General features: G+C 47.7%; 1 long non-coding RNA gene across 2 annotated transcripts in view; it reads right to left on the bottom strand.

The window, feature by feature from the left end:
- LOC142924005 (uncharacterized) overlaps window positions 1-17,553 on the bottom strand; it is a 76,058-nt gene that overhangs the window by 21,516 nt on the left and 36,989 nt on the right. The window contains exon 1 of one of the 2 annotated variants that reach the window (XR_012941127.1): window positions 1-14,659. This exon is cut by the window's left edge and continues 19,294 nt beyond it. The exons of the other annotated variant lie outside the window; for it this stretch is intronic. This is a non-coding gene — a long non-coding RNA (uncharacterized LOC142924005). Of the gene's footprint in view, window positions 14,660-17,553 lie in introns of those variants that run through there. 2 annotated transcript variants of the gene reach the window in all.

Genomic DNA, 17,553 nt, shown 5'->3' on the forward strand with positions numbered 1-17,553 from the left:
TGATTACAGCAGTGCATAAGGCCTGTGGTGGTACCTGCTATGGTTATAGCAGTGCATACTGTGGTGGTACCTGCTATAACTACAGCAGTGCATACTGACTGTGAGGGTTTCTGCTATGATTACAGCAGTGCATACTGCTGTGGTGGTCCTTGGTATTACTGCAGTGCATACTGACTCTGGTGGTACCTGCAATTATTACAGCAGTGCATATTGTGATGGTACCTGCAATGATTACAGCTGTGCATACTGACTGTGGTTGTATCTGCTATGATTACAGCAGTGCATACTGAATGTGATGGTTCCTGTTATGATTACAGCAGTGCATACTGCTGTGTTGGTGCTTGCTATGATTACAGCAGTGCATACTGACTCTGGTGGTAACTGCAATTATTACAGCAGTGCATATTGTGATGGTACCTGCTATGATTACAGCAGTGCATACCGACTGTGGTGGTACCTGCTATGATTATAGTAGTGCATATTGTGGTGGTACCTGCTATAATAACAGCAGTGCATACTGACTGTGATGGTACCTGCTATGATTACAGCAGCGCATACTGACTGCAGTGGTACCTGCTATGATACCAGCAGTGCATAAGGACTGTGGTGGGACCTGCTATGATTACAGCAGTGCATACTGTGGTGGTACCTGCTATCACTACAGCAGTGCATATCGACTGTAGGGGTACCTGCTATTATTACAGCATTGCAATACTGACTGTGGTTGTCCCTGCTATGATTACAGCAGTGCATACTGACTGTGATGGTTCCTGTTATGATTACAGCAGTGCATATTGCTGTGGTGGTCCTTGCTATGATTACAGCAGTGCATACTGACTGTGATGGTTCCTGCTATGATTACAGCAGTGCATACTGCTGTGATGGTCCCTGCTATGATTACAGCAGTGCATACCGACTGTGGTGGTACCTGGTCTGATTATAGTAGTGTATATTGTGGTGGTACCTGCTATGATAACAGCAGTGCATACTGACTGTGATGGTACCTGCTATGATTACAGCAGCGCATACTGACTGCGATGGTTCCTGCTATGATTACAGCAGTGCATACTGCTGTGGTGGTCCTTGCTATGATTACAGCAGTGCATACCGACTGTGGTGGTACCTGCTATGATAACAGCAGTGCATACGGTGGTGGTACCTGCTATGATAACAGTAGTTCATACTGTGATGGTACCTGCTATGATACCAGCAGTGCATAAGGACTGTGGTGGGACCTGCTATGATTACAGCAATGCATATTGTGGTGGTACCTGCTATCACTACAGCAGTGCATACCGACTGTGGTGGTACCTGCTATGGTTATAGCAGTGCATACTGTGATGGCACCTGCAATCACCACAGCAGTGAATACTGACTGTGATGGTTCCTGCTATGCTTACAGCAGTGCATACTGCTGTGGTGGTCCCTGCTATGATTACAGCAGTGCATACTGACTCTGGTGGTACCTGCAATTATTACAGCAGTGCATATTGTGAAGGTACCTGCTATGATTACAGCAGTGCATACCGACTGTGGTGGTACCTGCTATGATTATAGTAGTGCATATTGTGGTGGTACCTGCTATAATAACAGCAGTGCATACTGACTGTGATGGTACCTGCTATGATTACAGCAGCGCATACTGACTGCAGTGGTACCTGCTATGATACCAGCAGTGCATAAGGACTGTGGTGGGACCTGCTATGATTACAGCAGTGCATACTGTGGTGGTACCTGCTATCACTACAGCAGTGCATATCGACTGTAGGGGTACCTGCTATTATTACAGCATTGCAATACTGACTGTGGTTGTCCCTGCTATGATTACAGCAGTGCATACTGACTGTGATGGTTCCTGTTATGATTACAGCAGTGCATATTGCTGTGGTGGTCCTTGCTATGATTACAGCAGTGCATACTGACTGTGATGGTTCCTGCTATGATTACAGCAGTGCATACTGCTGTGATGGTCCCTGCTATGATTACAGCAGTGCATACTGACTGGTGGTAAATGCAATTATTACAGCATTGCATATTGTGATGGTACATGCTATGATTACAGCAGTGCATACCGACTGTGGTGGTACCTGGTCTGATTATAGTAGTGTATATTGTGGTGGTACCTGCTATGATAACAGCAGTGCATACTGACTGTGATGGTACCTGCTATGATTACAGCAGCGCATACTGACTGCGATGGTTCCTGCTATGATTACAGCAGTGCATACTGCTGTGGTGGTCCTTGCTATGATTACAGCAGTGCATACCGACTGTGGTGGTACCTGCTATGATAACAGCAGTGCATACGGTGGTGGTACCTGCTATGATAACAGTAGTTCATACTGTGATGGTACCTGCTATGATACCAGCAGTGCATAAGGACTGTGGTGGGACCTGCTATGATTACAGCAATGCATATTGTGGTGGTACCTGCTATCACTACAGCAGTGCATATCGACTGTGATGGTACCTGCTATGATTACAGCAGCGCATACTGTGGTGGGACCTGCTATGATACCAGCAGTGCATAAGGACTGTGGTGGGACCTGCTATGATTACAGCAGTGCATACTGTGGTGGTACCTGTTATCACTACAGCAGTGCATATCGACTGTAGGGGTACCTGATATTATTACAGCATTGCATACTGACTGTGGTTGTTCCTGCAATGATTACAGCAGTGCATACTGACTGTGATGGTTCTTGTTATGATTACAGTAGTGCATAAGGCCTGTGGTGGTACCTGCTATGGTTATAGCAGTGCATACTGTGGTGGTACCTGCTATAACTACAGCAGTGCATACTGACTGTGAGGGTTTCTGCTATGATTACAGCAGTGCATACTGCTGTGGTGGTCCTTGGTATGATTACTGCAGTGCATACTGACTCTGGTGGTACCTGCAATTATTACAGCAGTGCATATTGTGATGGTACCTGCAATGATTACAGCTGTGCATACTGACTGTGGTTGTACCTGCTATGATTACAGCAGTGCATACTGACTGCGATGGTTCCTGCTATGATTACAACAGTGCATACTGCTGTGGTGGTACCTGCTATGATTACAGCAGTACATACCGACTGTGGTGGTATCTGCTATGATATTAGCAGTGCATATTGTGGTGGTACCTCCTATCACTACAGCAGTGCATATCGACTGTAGGGGTACCTGCTATGATTATAGTGCATCTTGTGGTGGTACCTGCTATGATAACAGCAGTGCATACTGACTGTGATGGCACCTGCTATGATTACAGCAGCGCATACTGTGGTGGTACCTGCTATCACTCCAGCAGTGCATATCGACTGTAGGGGTACCTGCTGTTATTACAGCATTGCATACTGACTGTGGTTGTTCCTGCAATGATTACAGCAGTGCATACTGCTGTGGTGGTACCTGCTATGATTACAGCAGTGCATACTGCTGTGGTGGTCCTTGCTATGATTACAGCAGTGCATACTGACTGTGATGGTTCCTGCTATGATTACAGCAGAGCATACTGCTGTCGTGGTACCTGCTCTGATTACAGCAGCGCATACTGACTGTGATGGTTCCTGCTATGATTACAGCAGTGCATACTGCTGTGGTGGTCCTTGCTATTATTACAGCAGTGCATACTGACGGTGATGGTTCCTGCTATGATTACAGCAGTGCATACCGACAGTGGTGGTACCTGCTCTGATTATAGAAGTGCATATTGTGGTGGTACCTGCTATGATAACAGCAGTGCATACTGACTGTGATGGTACCTGCTATGATTACAGCAGCATATACTGACTGTAATGGTTCCTGCTATGATTACAGCAGTGCATACTGACGGTGATGGTTCCTGCTATGATTACAGCAGTGCATACTGCTGTGGTGGTCCTTGCTATGATTACAGCAGTGCATACCGACTGTGGTGGTACCTGCTATGATTATAGTAGTGCATATTGTGGTGGTACCTGCTATAACAGCAGTGCATACTGATTGTGATGGTACCTGCTATGATTACAGCAGCGCATACTGACTGTGTTTTGGTACCTGCTATGATACCAGCAGTGCATCAGGACTGTGGTGGGACCTGCTATGATTACAGCAGTGCATACTGTGGTGGTACCTGCTATCACTACAGCAGTGCATACTGTGGTGGTACCTGCTATCACTACAGCAGTGCATATCGACTGTAGGGGTGCCTGCTATTATTACAGCATTGCATACTGACTGTGGTTGTTCCTGCTATGATTACAGCAGTGCATACTGACTGTGATGGTTCCTGATATGATTACAGCAGTGCATACTGCTGTGGTGGTCCCTGTTATGATTACAGCAGTGCATACTGACTCTGGTGGTACCTGCAATTATTACAGCAGTGCATATTGTGATGGTACCTGCTATGATTGCAGCAGTGTATACCGACTGTGGTGGTACCTGCTATGGTTATAGCAGTGCATACTGTGATGGTACCTGCTATCACTACAGCAGTGCATACTGACCGTGATGGTTCCTGCTATGATTACAGCAGTGCATACTGCTGTGGTGGTCCTTGCTATGATTACAGCAGTGCATACTGACTGTGATGGTTCCTGCTATGATTACAGCAGTGCATACTGCTGTGGTGGTACCTGCTATGATAACAGCAGTGCATACTGACTGTGATGGTACCTGCTATGATTACAGCAGCGCATACTGACTGCGACGGTTCCTGCTATGATTACAGCAGTGCATACTGCTGTGGTGGTCCTTGCTATGATTACAGCAGTGCATACCGACTGTGGTGGTACCTGCTATGATAACAGCAGTGCATACGGTGGTGGTACCTGCTATGATAACAGTAGTTCATACTGTGATGGTACCTGCTATGATACCAGCAGTGCATAAGGACTGTGGTGGGACCTGCTATGATTACAGCAATGCATATTGTGGTGGTACCTGCTATCACTACAGCAGTGCATATCGACTGTGATGGTACCTGCTATGATTACAGCAGCGCATACTGACTGTGGTGGGACCTGCTATGATACCAGCAGTGCATAAGGACTGTGGTGGGACCTGCTATGATTACAGCAGTGCATACTGTGGTGGTACCTGTTATCACTACAGCAGTGCATATCGACTGTAGGGGTACCTGATATTATTACAGCATTGCATACTGACTGTGGTTGTTCCTGCAATGATTACAGCAGTGCATACTGACTGTGATGGTTCTTGTTATGATTACAGTAGTGCATAAGGCCTGTGGTGGTACCTGCTATGGTTATAGCAGTGCATACTGTGGTGGTACCTGCTATAACTACAGCAGTGCATACTGACTGTGAGGGTTTCTGCTATGATTACAGCAGTGCATACTGCTGTGGTGGTCCTTGGTATGATTACTGCAGTGCATACTGACTCTGGTGGTACCTGCAATTATTACAGCAGTGCATATTGTGATGGTACCTGCAATGATTACAGCTGTGCATACTGACTGTGGTTGTACCTGCTATGATTACAGCAGTGCATACTGACTGCGATGGTTCCTGCTATGATTACAACAGTGCATACTGCTGTGGTGGTATCTGCTATGATATTAGCAGTGCATATTGTGGTGGTACCTCCTATCACTACAGCAGTGCATATCGACTGTAGGGGTACCTGCTATGATTATAGTGCATCTTGTGGTGGTACCTGCTATGATAACAGCAGTGCATACTGACTGTGATGGCACCTGCTATGATTACAGCAGCGCATACTGTGGTGGTACCTGCTATCACTCCAGCAGTGCATATCGACTGTAGGGGTACCTGCTGTTATTACAGCATTGCATACTGACTGTGGTTGTTCCTGCAATGATTACAGCAGTGCATACTGCTGTGGTGGTACCTGCTATGATTACAGCAGTGCATACTGCTGTGGTGGTCCTTGCTATGATTACAGCAGTGCATACTGACTGTGATGGTTCCTGCTATGATTACAGCAGAGCATACTGCTGTCGTGGTACCTGCTCTGATTACAGCAGCGCATACTGACTGTGATGGTTCCTGCTATGATTACAGCAGTGCATACTGCTGTGGTGGTCCTTGCTATTATTACAGCAGTGCATACTGACGGTGATGGTTCCTGCTATGATTACAGCAGTGCATACCGACAGTGGTGGTACCTGCTCTGATTATAGAAGTGCATATTGTGGTGGTACCTGCTATGATAACAGCAGTGCATACTGACTGTGATGGTACCTGCTATGATTACAGCAGCATATACTGACTGTAATGGTTCCTGCTATGATTACAGCAGTGCATACTGACGGTGATGGTTCCTGCTATGATTACAGCAGTGCATACTGCTGTGGTGGTCCTTGCTATGATTACAGCAGTGCATACCGACTGTGGTGGTACCTGCTATGATTATAGTAGTGCATATTGTGGTGGTACCTGCTATAACAGCAGTGCATACTGATTGTGATGGTACCTGCTATGATTACAGCAGCGCATACTGACTGTGTTTTGGTACCTGCTATGATACCAGCAGTACATCAGGACTGTGGTGGGACCTGCTATGATTACAGCAGTGCATACTGTGGTGGTACCTGCTATCACTACAGCAGTGCATACTGTGGTGGTACCTGCTATCACTACAGCAGTGCATATCGACTGTAGGGGTGCCTGCTATTATTACAGCATTGCATACTGACTGTGGTTGTTCCTGCTATGATTACAGCAGTGCATACTGACTGTGATGGTTCCTGATATGATTACAGCAGTGCATACTGCTGTGGTGGTCCCTGTTATGATTACAGCAGTGCATACTGACTCTGGTGGTACCTGCAATTATTACAGCAGTGCATATTGTGATGGTACCTGCTATGATTGCAGCAGTGTATACCGACTGTGGTGGTACCTGCTATGGTTATAGCAGTGCATACTGTGATGGTACCTGCTATCACTACAGCAGTGCATACTGACCGTGATGGTTCCTGCTATGATTACAGCAGTGCATACTGCTGTGGTGGTCCTTGCTATGATTACAGCAGTGCATACTGACTGTGATGGTTCCTACTATGATTACAGCAGTGCATACTGCTGTGGTGGTACCTGCTATGATTACAGCAGTGCATGCTGACTCTGGTGGTGCCTGCAATTATTACAGCAGTGCATATTGTGATGGTACATGCTATGATCACAGCAGTGCATACCGACTGTGGTGGTACCTGCTATGATTATAGTAGTGCATATTGTGATGGTACCTGCTATGATAACAGCAGTGCATACTGTGATGTTACCTGCTATGATTACAGCAGTGCATTCTGACTGTGATGGTTCCTGCTATGATTACAGCAGTGCATACTGCTGTGGTGGTACCTGCTATGATTACAGCAGTGCATACTAACTCTGGTGGTACCTGCAAATATTACAGCAGTGCATATTGTGATGGTACATGCTATGATTACAGCAGTGCATACCGAATGTGGTGGTACCTGCTATGATTATAGTAGTGCATATTGTGGTGGTACCTGCTATAACAGCAGTGCATACTGACTGTGATGGTACCTGCTATGATTACAGCAGTGCATACTGACTGTGGTGGTACCTGCTATGATACCAGCAGTGCATAAGGACTGTGGTGGTACCTGCTATGGTTATAGCAGTGCATACTCTGGTGGTACCTGCTATAACTACAGCAGTGCATACTGACTGTGAGGGTTTCTGCTATGATTACAGCAGTGCATACTGCTGTGGTGGTCCTTGGTATGATTACTGCAGTGCATACTGACTCTGGTGGTACCTGCAATTATTACAGCAGTGCATATTGTGATGGTACCTGCTATGATTACAGCTGTGCATACTGACTGTGGTTGTACCTGCTATGATTACAGCAGTGCATACTGACTGTGATGGTTCCTGCTATGATTACAGCAGTGCATACTGCTGTGGTGGTACCTGCTATGATTACAGCAGTACATACCGACTGTGGTGGTATCTGCTATGATATTAGCAGTGCATATTGTGGTGGTACCTCCTATCACTACAGCAGTGCATATCGACTGTAGGGGTACCTGCTATGATTATAGTAGTGCATATTGTGGTGGTACCTGCTATGATAACAGCAGTGCATACTGACTGTGATGGTACCTGCAATGATTACAGCAGCGCATACTGTGGTGGTACTTGCTATCACTACAGCAGTGCATATCGACTGTAGGGGTACCTGCTGTTATTACAGCATTGCATACTGACTGTGGTTGTTCCTGCAATGATTACAGCAGTGCATACTGCTGTGGTGGTACCTGCTATGATTACAGCAGTGCATACTGCTGTTGTGGTCCTTGCTATGATTACAGCAGTGCATACTGACTGTGATGGTTCCTGCTATGATTACAGCAGTGCATACTGCTGTCGTGGTACCTGCTCTGATTATAGTAGTGCATATTGTGGTGGTACCTGCTATGATAACAGCAGTGCATACTGACTGTGATGGTACCTGCTATGATTACAGCAGCGCATACTGACTGTGATGGTTCCTGCTATGATTACAGCAGTGCATACTGCTGTGGTGGGCCTTGCTATTATTACAGCAGTGCAAACTGACGGTGATGGTTCCTGCTATGATTACAGCAGTGCATACCGACAGTGGTGGTACCTGCTCTGATTATAGTAGTGCATATTTTGGTGGTACCTGCTATGATAACAGCAGTGCATACTGACTGTGATGGTACCTGCTATGATTACAGCAGCGCATACTGACTGTGATGGTTCCTGCTATGATTACAGCAGTGCATACTGCTGTGGTGGGCCTTGCTATTATTACAGCAGTGCATACTGACGGTGATGGTTCCTGCTATGATTACAGCAGTGCATACCGACAGTGGTGGTACCTGCTCTGATTATAGTAGTGCATATTTTGGTGGTACCTGCTATGATAACAGCAGTGCATACTGACTGTGATGGTACCTGCTATGATTACAGCAGTGCATACTGACTGTGATGGTACCTGCTATGATTAAAGCAGCATATACTGACTGTAATGGTTCCTGCTATGATTACAGCAGTGCATACTGCTGTGGTGGTCCTTGCTATGATTACAGCAGTGCATACTGACGGTGATGGTTCCTGCTATGATTACAGCAGTGCATACCGACTGTGGTGGTACCTGCTATGATTATAGTAGTGCATATTGTGATGGTACCTGCTATGATAACAGCAGTGCATACTGTGATGTTACCTGCTATGATTACAGCAGTGCATTCTGACTGTGATGGTTCCTGCTATGATTACAGCAGTGCATACTGCTGTGGTGGTACCTGCTATGATTACAGCAGTGCATACTAACTCTGGTGGTACCTGCAAATATTACAGCAGTGCATATTGTGATGGTACATGCTATGATTACAGCAGTGCATACCGAATGTGGTGGTACCTGCTATGATTATAGTAGTGCATATTGTGGTGGTACCTGCTATAACAGCAGTGCATACTGACTGTGATGGTACCTGCTATGATTACAGCAGCGCATACTGACTGTGGTGGTACCTGCTATGATACCAGCAGTGCATAAGGACTGTGGTGGGACCTATGATTATAGTAGTGCATACTGTGGTGGTACCTGCTATCACTACAGCAGTGCATATCGACTGTAGGGGTACCTGATATTATTACAGCATTGCATACTGACTGTGGTTGTTCCTGCTATGATTACAGCAGTGCATACTGACTGTGATGGTTCTTGCTATGATTACAGCAGTGCATAAGGACTGTGGTGGTACCTGCTATGGTTATAGCAGTGCATACTCTGGTGGTACCTGCTATAACTACAGCAGTGCATACTGACTGTGAGGGTTTCTGCTATGATTACAGCAGTGCATACTGCTGTGGTGGTCCTTGGTATGATTACTGCAGTGCATACTGACTCTGGTGGTACCTGCAATTATTACAGCAGTGCATATTGTGATGGTACCTGCTATGATTACAGCTGTGCATACTGACTGTGGTTGTACCTGCTATGATTACAGCAGTGCATACTGACTGTGATGGTTCCTGCTATGATTACAGCAGTGCATACTGCTGTGGTGGTACCTGCTATGATTACAGCAGTACATACCGACTGTGGTGGTATCTGCTATGATATTAGCAGTGCATATTGTGGTGGTACCTCCTATCACTACAGCAGTGCATATCGACTGTAGGGGTACCTGCTATGATTATAGTAGTGCATATTGTGGTGGTACCTGCTATGATAACAGCAGTGCATACTGACTGTGATGGTACCTGCAATGATTACAGCAGCGCATACTGTGGTGGTACCTGCTATCACTACAGCAGTGCATATCGACTGTAGGGGTACCTGCTGTTATTACAGCATTGCATACTGACTGTGATTGTTCCTGCAATGATTACAGCAGTGCATACTGCTGTGGTGGTACCTGCTATGATTACAGCAGTGCATACTGCTGTTGTGGTCCTTGCTATGATTACAGCAGTGCATACTGACTGTGATGGTTCCTGCTATGATTACAGCAGTGCATACTGCTGTCGTGGTACCTGCTCTGATTATAGTAGTGCATATTGTGGTGGTACCTGCTATGATAACAGCAGTGCATACTGACTGTGATGGTACCTGCTATGATTACAGCAGCGCATACTGACTGTGATGGTTCCTGCTATGATTACAGCAGTGCATACTGCTGTGGTGGGCCTTGCTATTATTACAGCAGTGCATACTGACGGTGATGGTTCCTGCTATGATTACAGCAGTGCATACCGACAGTGGTGGTACCTGCTCTGATTATAGTAGTGCATATTTTGGTGGTACCTGCTATGATAACAGCAGTGCATACTGACTGTGATGGTACCTGCTATGATTACAGCAGCGCATACTGACTGTGATGGTTCCTGCTATGATTACAGCAGTGCATACTGCTGTGGTGGGCCTTGCTATTATTACAGCAGTGCATACTGACGGTGATGGTTCCTGCTATGATTACAGCAGTGCATACCGACAGTGGTGGTACCTGCTCTGATTATAGTAGTGCATATTTTGGTGGTACCTGCTATGATAACAGCAGTGCATACTGACTGTGATGGTACCTGCTATGATTACAGCAGTGCATACTGACTGTGATGGTACCTGCTATGATTAAAGCAGCATATACTGACTGTAATGGTTCCTGCTATGATTACAGCAGTGCATACTGCTGTGGTGGTCCTTGCTATGATTACAGCAGTGCATACTGACGGTGATGGTTCCTGCTATGATTACAGCAGTGCATACCGACTGTGGTGGTACCTGCTATGATTATAGTAGTGCATATTGTGGTGGTACCTGCTATAACAGCAGTGCATACTGACTGTGATGGTACCTGCTATGATTACAGCAGTGCATACTGACTGTGGTGGTACCTGCTATGATACCAGCAGTGCATAAGGACTGTGGTGGGACCTGCTATGATTATAGTAGTGCATACTGTGGTGGTACCTGCTATCACTACAGCAGTGCATATCGACTGTAGGGGTACCTGATATTATTACAGCATTGCATACTGACTGTGGTTGTTCCTGCTATGATTACAGCAGTGCGTACTGACTGTGATGGTTCTTGTTATGATTACAGCAGTGCATAAGGACTGTGGTGGTACCTGCTATGGTTATAGCAGTGCATACTGTGGTGGTACCTGCTATAACAACAGCAGTGCATACTGACTGTGAGGGTTTCTGCTATGATTACAGCAGTGTATACTGCTGTGGTGGTCCTTGGTATGATTACTGCAGTGCATACTGACTCTGGTGGTACCTGCAATTATTACAGCAGTGCATATTGTGATGGTACCTGCTATGATTACAGCTGTGCATACTGACTGTGGTTGTACCTGCTATGATTACAGCAGTGCATACTGACTGCTATGATTACAGCAGTGCATACTGCTGTGGTGGTACCTGCTATGATTACAGCAGTACATACCGGCTGTGGTGGTATCTGCTATGATATTAGCAGTGCATATTGTGGTGGTACCTCCTATCACTACAGCAGTGCATATCGACTGTAGGGGTACCTGCTATGATTATAGTAGTGCATATTGTGGTGGTACCTGCTATGATAACAGCAGTGCATACTGACTGTGATGGTACCTGCTATGATTACAGCAGCGCATACTGACTGTGGTGGTACCTGCTATGATACCAGCAGTGCATAAGGACTGTGGTGGGACCTGCTATGAATACAGCAGTGCATACTGTGGTGGTACCTGCTATCACTACAGCAGTGCATATCGACTGTAGGGGTACCTGCTGTTATTACAGCATTGCATACTGACTGTGGTTGTTCCTGCAATGATTACAGCAGTGCATACTGCTGTGGTGGTACCTGCTATGATTACAGCAGTGCACACTGCTGTGGTGGTCCTTGCTATGATTACAGCAGTGCATACTGCTGTCGTGGTACCTGCTCTGATTATAGTAGTGCATATTGTGGTGGTACCTGCTATGATAACAGCAGTGCATACTGACTCTGATGGTACCTGCTATGATTACAGCAGCGCATACTGACTGTGATAGTTCCTGCTATGATTACAGCAGTGCATACTACTGTGATGGTTCCTGCTATGATTACAGCAGTGCATACCGACAGTGGTGGTACCTGCTCTGATTATAGTAGCGCATATTGTGGTGGTACCTGCTATGATAACAGCAGTGCATACTGACTGTGATGGTACCTGCTATGATTACAGCAGCGCATACTGACTGTGATAGTTCCTGCTATGATTACAGCAGTGCATACTACTGTGATGGTTCCTGCTATGATTACAGCAGTGCATACCGACAGTGGTGGTACCTGCTCTGATTATAGTAGTGCATATTGTGGTGGTACCTGCTATGATAACAGCAGTGCATACTGACTGTGATGGTACCTGCTATGATTACAGCAGCGTATACTGACTGTAATGGTTCCTGCTATGATTACAGCAGTGCATACTGACGGTGATGGTTCCTGCTATGATTACAGCAGTGCATACTGCTGTGGTGGTCCTTGCTATGATTACAGCAGTGCATACCGACTGTGGTGGTACCTGCTATGATTATAGTAGTGCATATTGTGGTGGTACCTGCTATAACAGCAGTGCATACTGATTGTGATGGTACCTGCTATGATTACAGCAGCGCATACTGACTGTGTTTTGGTACCTGCTATGATACCAGCAGTGCATCAGGACTGTGGTGGGACCTGCTATGATTACAGCAGTGCATACTGTGGTGGTACCTGCTATCACTACAGCAGTGCATACTGTGGTGGTACCTGCTATCACTACAGCAGTGCATATCGACTTTAGGGGTGCCTGCTATTATTACAGCATTGCATACTGACTGTGGTTGTTCCTGCTATGATTACAGCAGTGCATACTGACTCTGGTGGTACCTGCAATTATTACAGCAGTGCATATTGTGATGGTACCTGCTATGATTGCAGCAGTGTATACCGACTGTGGTGGTACCTGCTATGGTTATAGCAGTGCATACTGTGATGGTACCTGCTATCACTACAGCAGTGCATACTGACTGTGATGGTTCCTGCTATGATTACAGCAGTGCATACTGCTGTAGGGGTCCTTGCTATGATTACAGCAGTGCATACTGACTGTGATGGTTCCTGCTATGATTACAGCAGTGCATACTGCTGTGGTGGTACCTGCTATGATTACAGCAGTGCATGCTGACTCTGGTGGTGACTGCAATTATTACAGCAGTGCATATTGTGATGGTACATGCTATGATCACAGCAGTGCATACCGACTGTGGTGGTACCTGCTATGATTATAGTAGTGCATATTGTGGTGGTACCTGCTATGATAACAGCAGTGCATACTGTGATGTCACCTGCTATGATTACAGCAGTGCATACTGCTGTGGTGGTCCCTGCAATGATTACAGCAGTGCATACTAACTCTGGTGGTACCTGCAATTATTACAGCAGTGCATATTGTGATGGTACATGCTATGATTACAGCAGTGCATACCGACTGTGGTGGTACCTGCTATGATTATAGTAGTGCATATTGTGGTGGTACCTGCTATGATAACAGCAGTGCATACTGTGATGTCACCTGCTATGATTACAGCAGTGCATACTGCTGTGGTGGTCCCTGCTATGATTACAGCAGTGCATACTAACTCTGGTGGTACCTGCAATTATTACAGCAGTGCATATTGTGATGGTACATGCTATGATTACAGCAGTGCATACTGACTGTGATGGTACCTGCTATGATTACAGCAGCGCATACTGACTGTGGTGGTACCTGTGTAGTGATGGTAGCATCACTACTGTGTACACACGCACAAGCGTGATGTCACTATGCGGGGGAGCGTCATGACCACGCGGGTCTACACACACGCATGACGTCATCCCGGCTGGAGGCGGGAATGACGTCAGGGCCGGTTCTGGGCTCCGGGAGGCCACGAGGGTGGTGTGAGGCCGTGGCACTCTCTGTGACCCCGGCTGGACACGTGACTGGGGGCCTAGGGGGCACCTCGGAGGGCACGTGGACAGCAGGGGGGCTTCGAGAGGGTTCTCGAAGGGAGGCGTGGCCGGGGTGGGGCCCGGGCACGCCGAGGCCCATATAAGCAGCCTCCTCACGAGGTTCGAGGCTGCCCGTATCAAGAACGAAGATGCATCGTGAAGACGCCAAGAGGAGTCAAGCCTCCAGTCAGCGGACCTGGCAGTAGCCCACCTGGCTGGATTAACGCTAGAGTATTTGAGAAGTATGTGTTAGCTAGAGTAGGTCGGTGGTCACCATCTTATGTACAGTGTTATATTACTTACCGTTCTAATAAATCAGCGTTGCCTCCCAAGGAGTCGTGTGTGCACCTAATTCGAACCCACTACATTGGGTGTCAGAAGTTGCGGAAAAATAAATAACATTAGGTGTTATCCTAGTCAGTATAATATGTGCACGATTACTACAACTTACCTGCTCGCTTTCACACGACGAGGAGGCGAGACGATCATCTTAGGGGCAGCCCCGGGGTTCTGCAGCCTCGGTGAAGGAGGGAGATGGCGCTGCAGGCGGGGCAGCAGCACGCACATCACGTCGCTGCTTCGCCGCCATCGAGAGAGAGAGCGACGGAGCTGGAGGAGAGAGGACGCCGCCGCTGCTGCTGCTACGGGTGCCTGGGCGGGAAATTCGCGCGCGCATGGTGCACGCGCGGCCGCCATCTTGGCGGGCGGTCGGGACGCGGTTCCCGCCAAAACGCCATTCCCGCCATTCTCAACGCCTGTGGAGGGAGATCTTGGGCCGTCTTGGTGGCATCCTGTGCTCACCATCCAAGAGTCTTCAAGTTCCACAGTGCAGCCTCCGTTCCTCACAGCCTCTCAGGCGAGTCGTGACACAATGCACCCGGCCCTAAAAACACACTTCACCCATCTTGCGTGCGCCGGGTTGCGATTAGGTGTTTTTTTTACTCGCTGGGCTGCGAAGCGTGTTAGTTGGGTTGGGTGCGTGGCAGATTGACGTGGCGCCCGTGCGTGCGTCTGCTTTGTAACAGTGTTGTTAAGTACAGCGTCAGGATTGTTATCTTAAGGAGCCAGTTAATGATTAATTCGGCTATGTGGGGGGTCTCGGGCTCCGTTAAGATCCAGTGAATTGCCGGGTTAATGATTTGTTGACACTTTGTTTGATTGCCGTTGCGGAGTCGCGATTGTTTTGGGGTATACAGTATGGCGCTTCGCTCGTGAATGTTGTCAATGTGTGACTGTGCGAAACTTTGCTTGTGAGTGTTAACAATGTATGCTTTGTATGGAGCTTTGTTCGTGATTGTTAATATATAGCTTGTGCCACATTTGTTAACGAAGTGTTGATTGTATGGGATTTTTCTCGAGATCGCGATGTGTGGACTGTGTGTACTGCATAGACTGTCTCTCTGCACTGATACGGGTTGTGACGTACATTGTTGTGATCCTTGGTACGGATAGTTAAATTGTGATGATGACATATGGTGCCACTGATTTGGATTGTGCTGCTGGCTGTGGCTAATCTAGGCCAAACATCCTGACCAGAATGCCCCCTGTCATTGTTGCGTGTTGACACGAGTGTGGTCCCGTCATGGTGTGGCTGACGGCTTGACCTGACAGCCCGGAGATTGAGACACTCCGTGGCGTGTCTATCCTAGTGGGCAGTTCGCTCACATGGCTCGGAGAGTGTGGTCCCGTCATGCTGTGGCTGATGGCTTGACCTGGCGGCCCGGAGATCGAGACACTCTGAGGCGCGTCTGAGACAGTGAGCCAGAGGCTCAGGGAGCTTGTGGTGAGTTGCTCTCTCAGCTCGGTTGGTACAGCTAAATGCTGCAATGCGAGGCTTGGAGAGAGGGGTTGGTGTGTCCTCTCAACCCGGTTGGGACAGCTGATTGCTGCAATGCGAGTCCTGGAGAGAGGTGTTCTTGTGTCTTCTCAGCTCGGTTGGAACAGCTACATGCTGCGATGCGAGTCTTGGAGAGAGACTGGGTTATAATTCCCCCGATACGGCCGACACGTGCGCGTCGGAAAGGCGGGGGGTGCTACCGAGTGGCATGAGATGTCTGGTTTGGCCTTCAAGGGAGGGCTTCTGAGTTGTGCGAGCGCGGTAAACGCGCGTGGGGCCGCCATTTTGTGTGAGCGCGGGAAACCGCAGGGGATGCGGCTTGTGCATGCGGCCGCCATTTTGTACGTGCATGGGTATTTGTGTGAACCATTTCTGGGCAAGAGCAGGCATTTTTTTGTCACGTCGATTTAACATTTTTCTACAAAAAATGTAGATACTGAGGCAACGCTGAAGTGCGACTTCTTTGCCCAGTACATGGGTCAACCTGGAAGCATGACTTCCTTGACCCGGGATGTTGTACAACATCCAACGGTTGTACCTTTGGTTGCAGCATACTGGCTCGACCTTGAAGAGTGACTTCCTTGAGCCAGTACATGGGTCGACCCTGAAGTGCGACTTCTTGACCTGGGATGTAGGGAGACGTCCGGAATGTTAAGTGGTGTTTGTAGGTGGGTGTTAGACTTTCGGTCTTCACCCTATTGCCACCTGTGGGGTGGAACGGTAACAGGGCGGTGTGAGACCCTGCCATCTATGGGGTGGTTGTGTGGTTTTGGTTTGATTTACCGGTGTTGGTTGTGCATCCAACGCGTCGGAATCTATGTATTTTTGTTTTTATTTCTTCCGCCGGGCGGAATACGATCATCTCCACTTCCCTGGGACGGGTGGCTGTCGTGTCCGACGAGCTGAGGTGTGGGCTTGTGGTACTGTGCCTCAGGAGGTGGTTTCTTCTTGTCACAGGATTCCTGCACCTGCCGCCCTTGGAGTCGCCGGTTGTGCTGACCGGATGTGGACTTGAAGGGGAGAGTGGAGCGCCCGTACGTCACTCCTGCTCATCCTATTGCCCAACTCCTGGGGAGGGGCCGTGCCCTTTTTGGGCCTTTTTCAAGTTCCCCCAGGACCTCCAGGGAGAGCGTGCTCGCCTCCCCTGGAGGCTCGGCCACGCAAATTCATTTGAAGACTGGCCGCTGTCCATGACTCTCACACCTTGTTGATTGCCTACACCGTTGTCAAGCAGCCACATTCATATTCTTAGT

This window comes from Petromyzon marinus, chromosome 7, assembly GCF_048934315.1.
Source record: "Petromyzon marinus isolate PM22_M1 ecotype Great Lakes invasive population chromosome 7, UKy_Petmar_22M1.pri1.0, whole genome shotgun sequence".
Taxonomy (NCBI): Eukaryota; Metazoa; Chordata; class Hyperoartia; order Petromyzontiformes; family Petromyzontidae; genus Petromyzon; species Petromyzon marinus.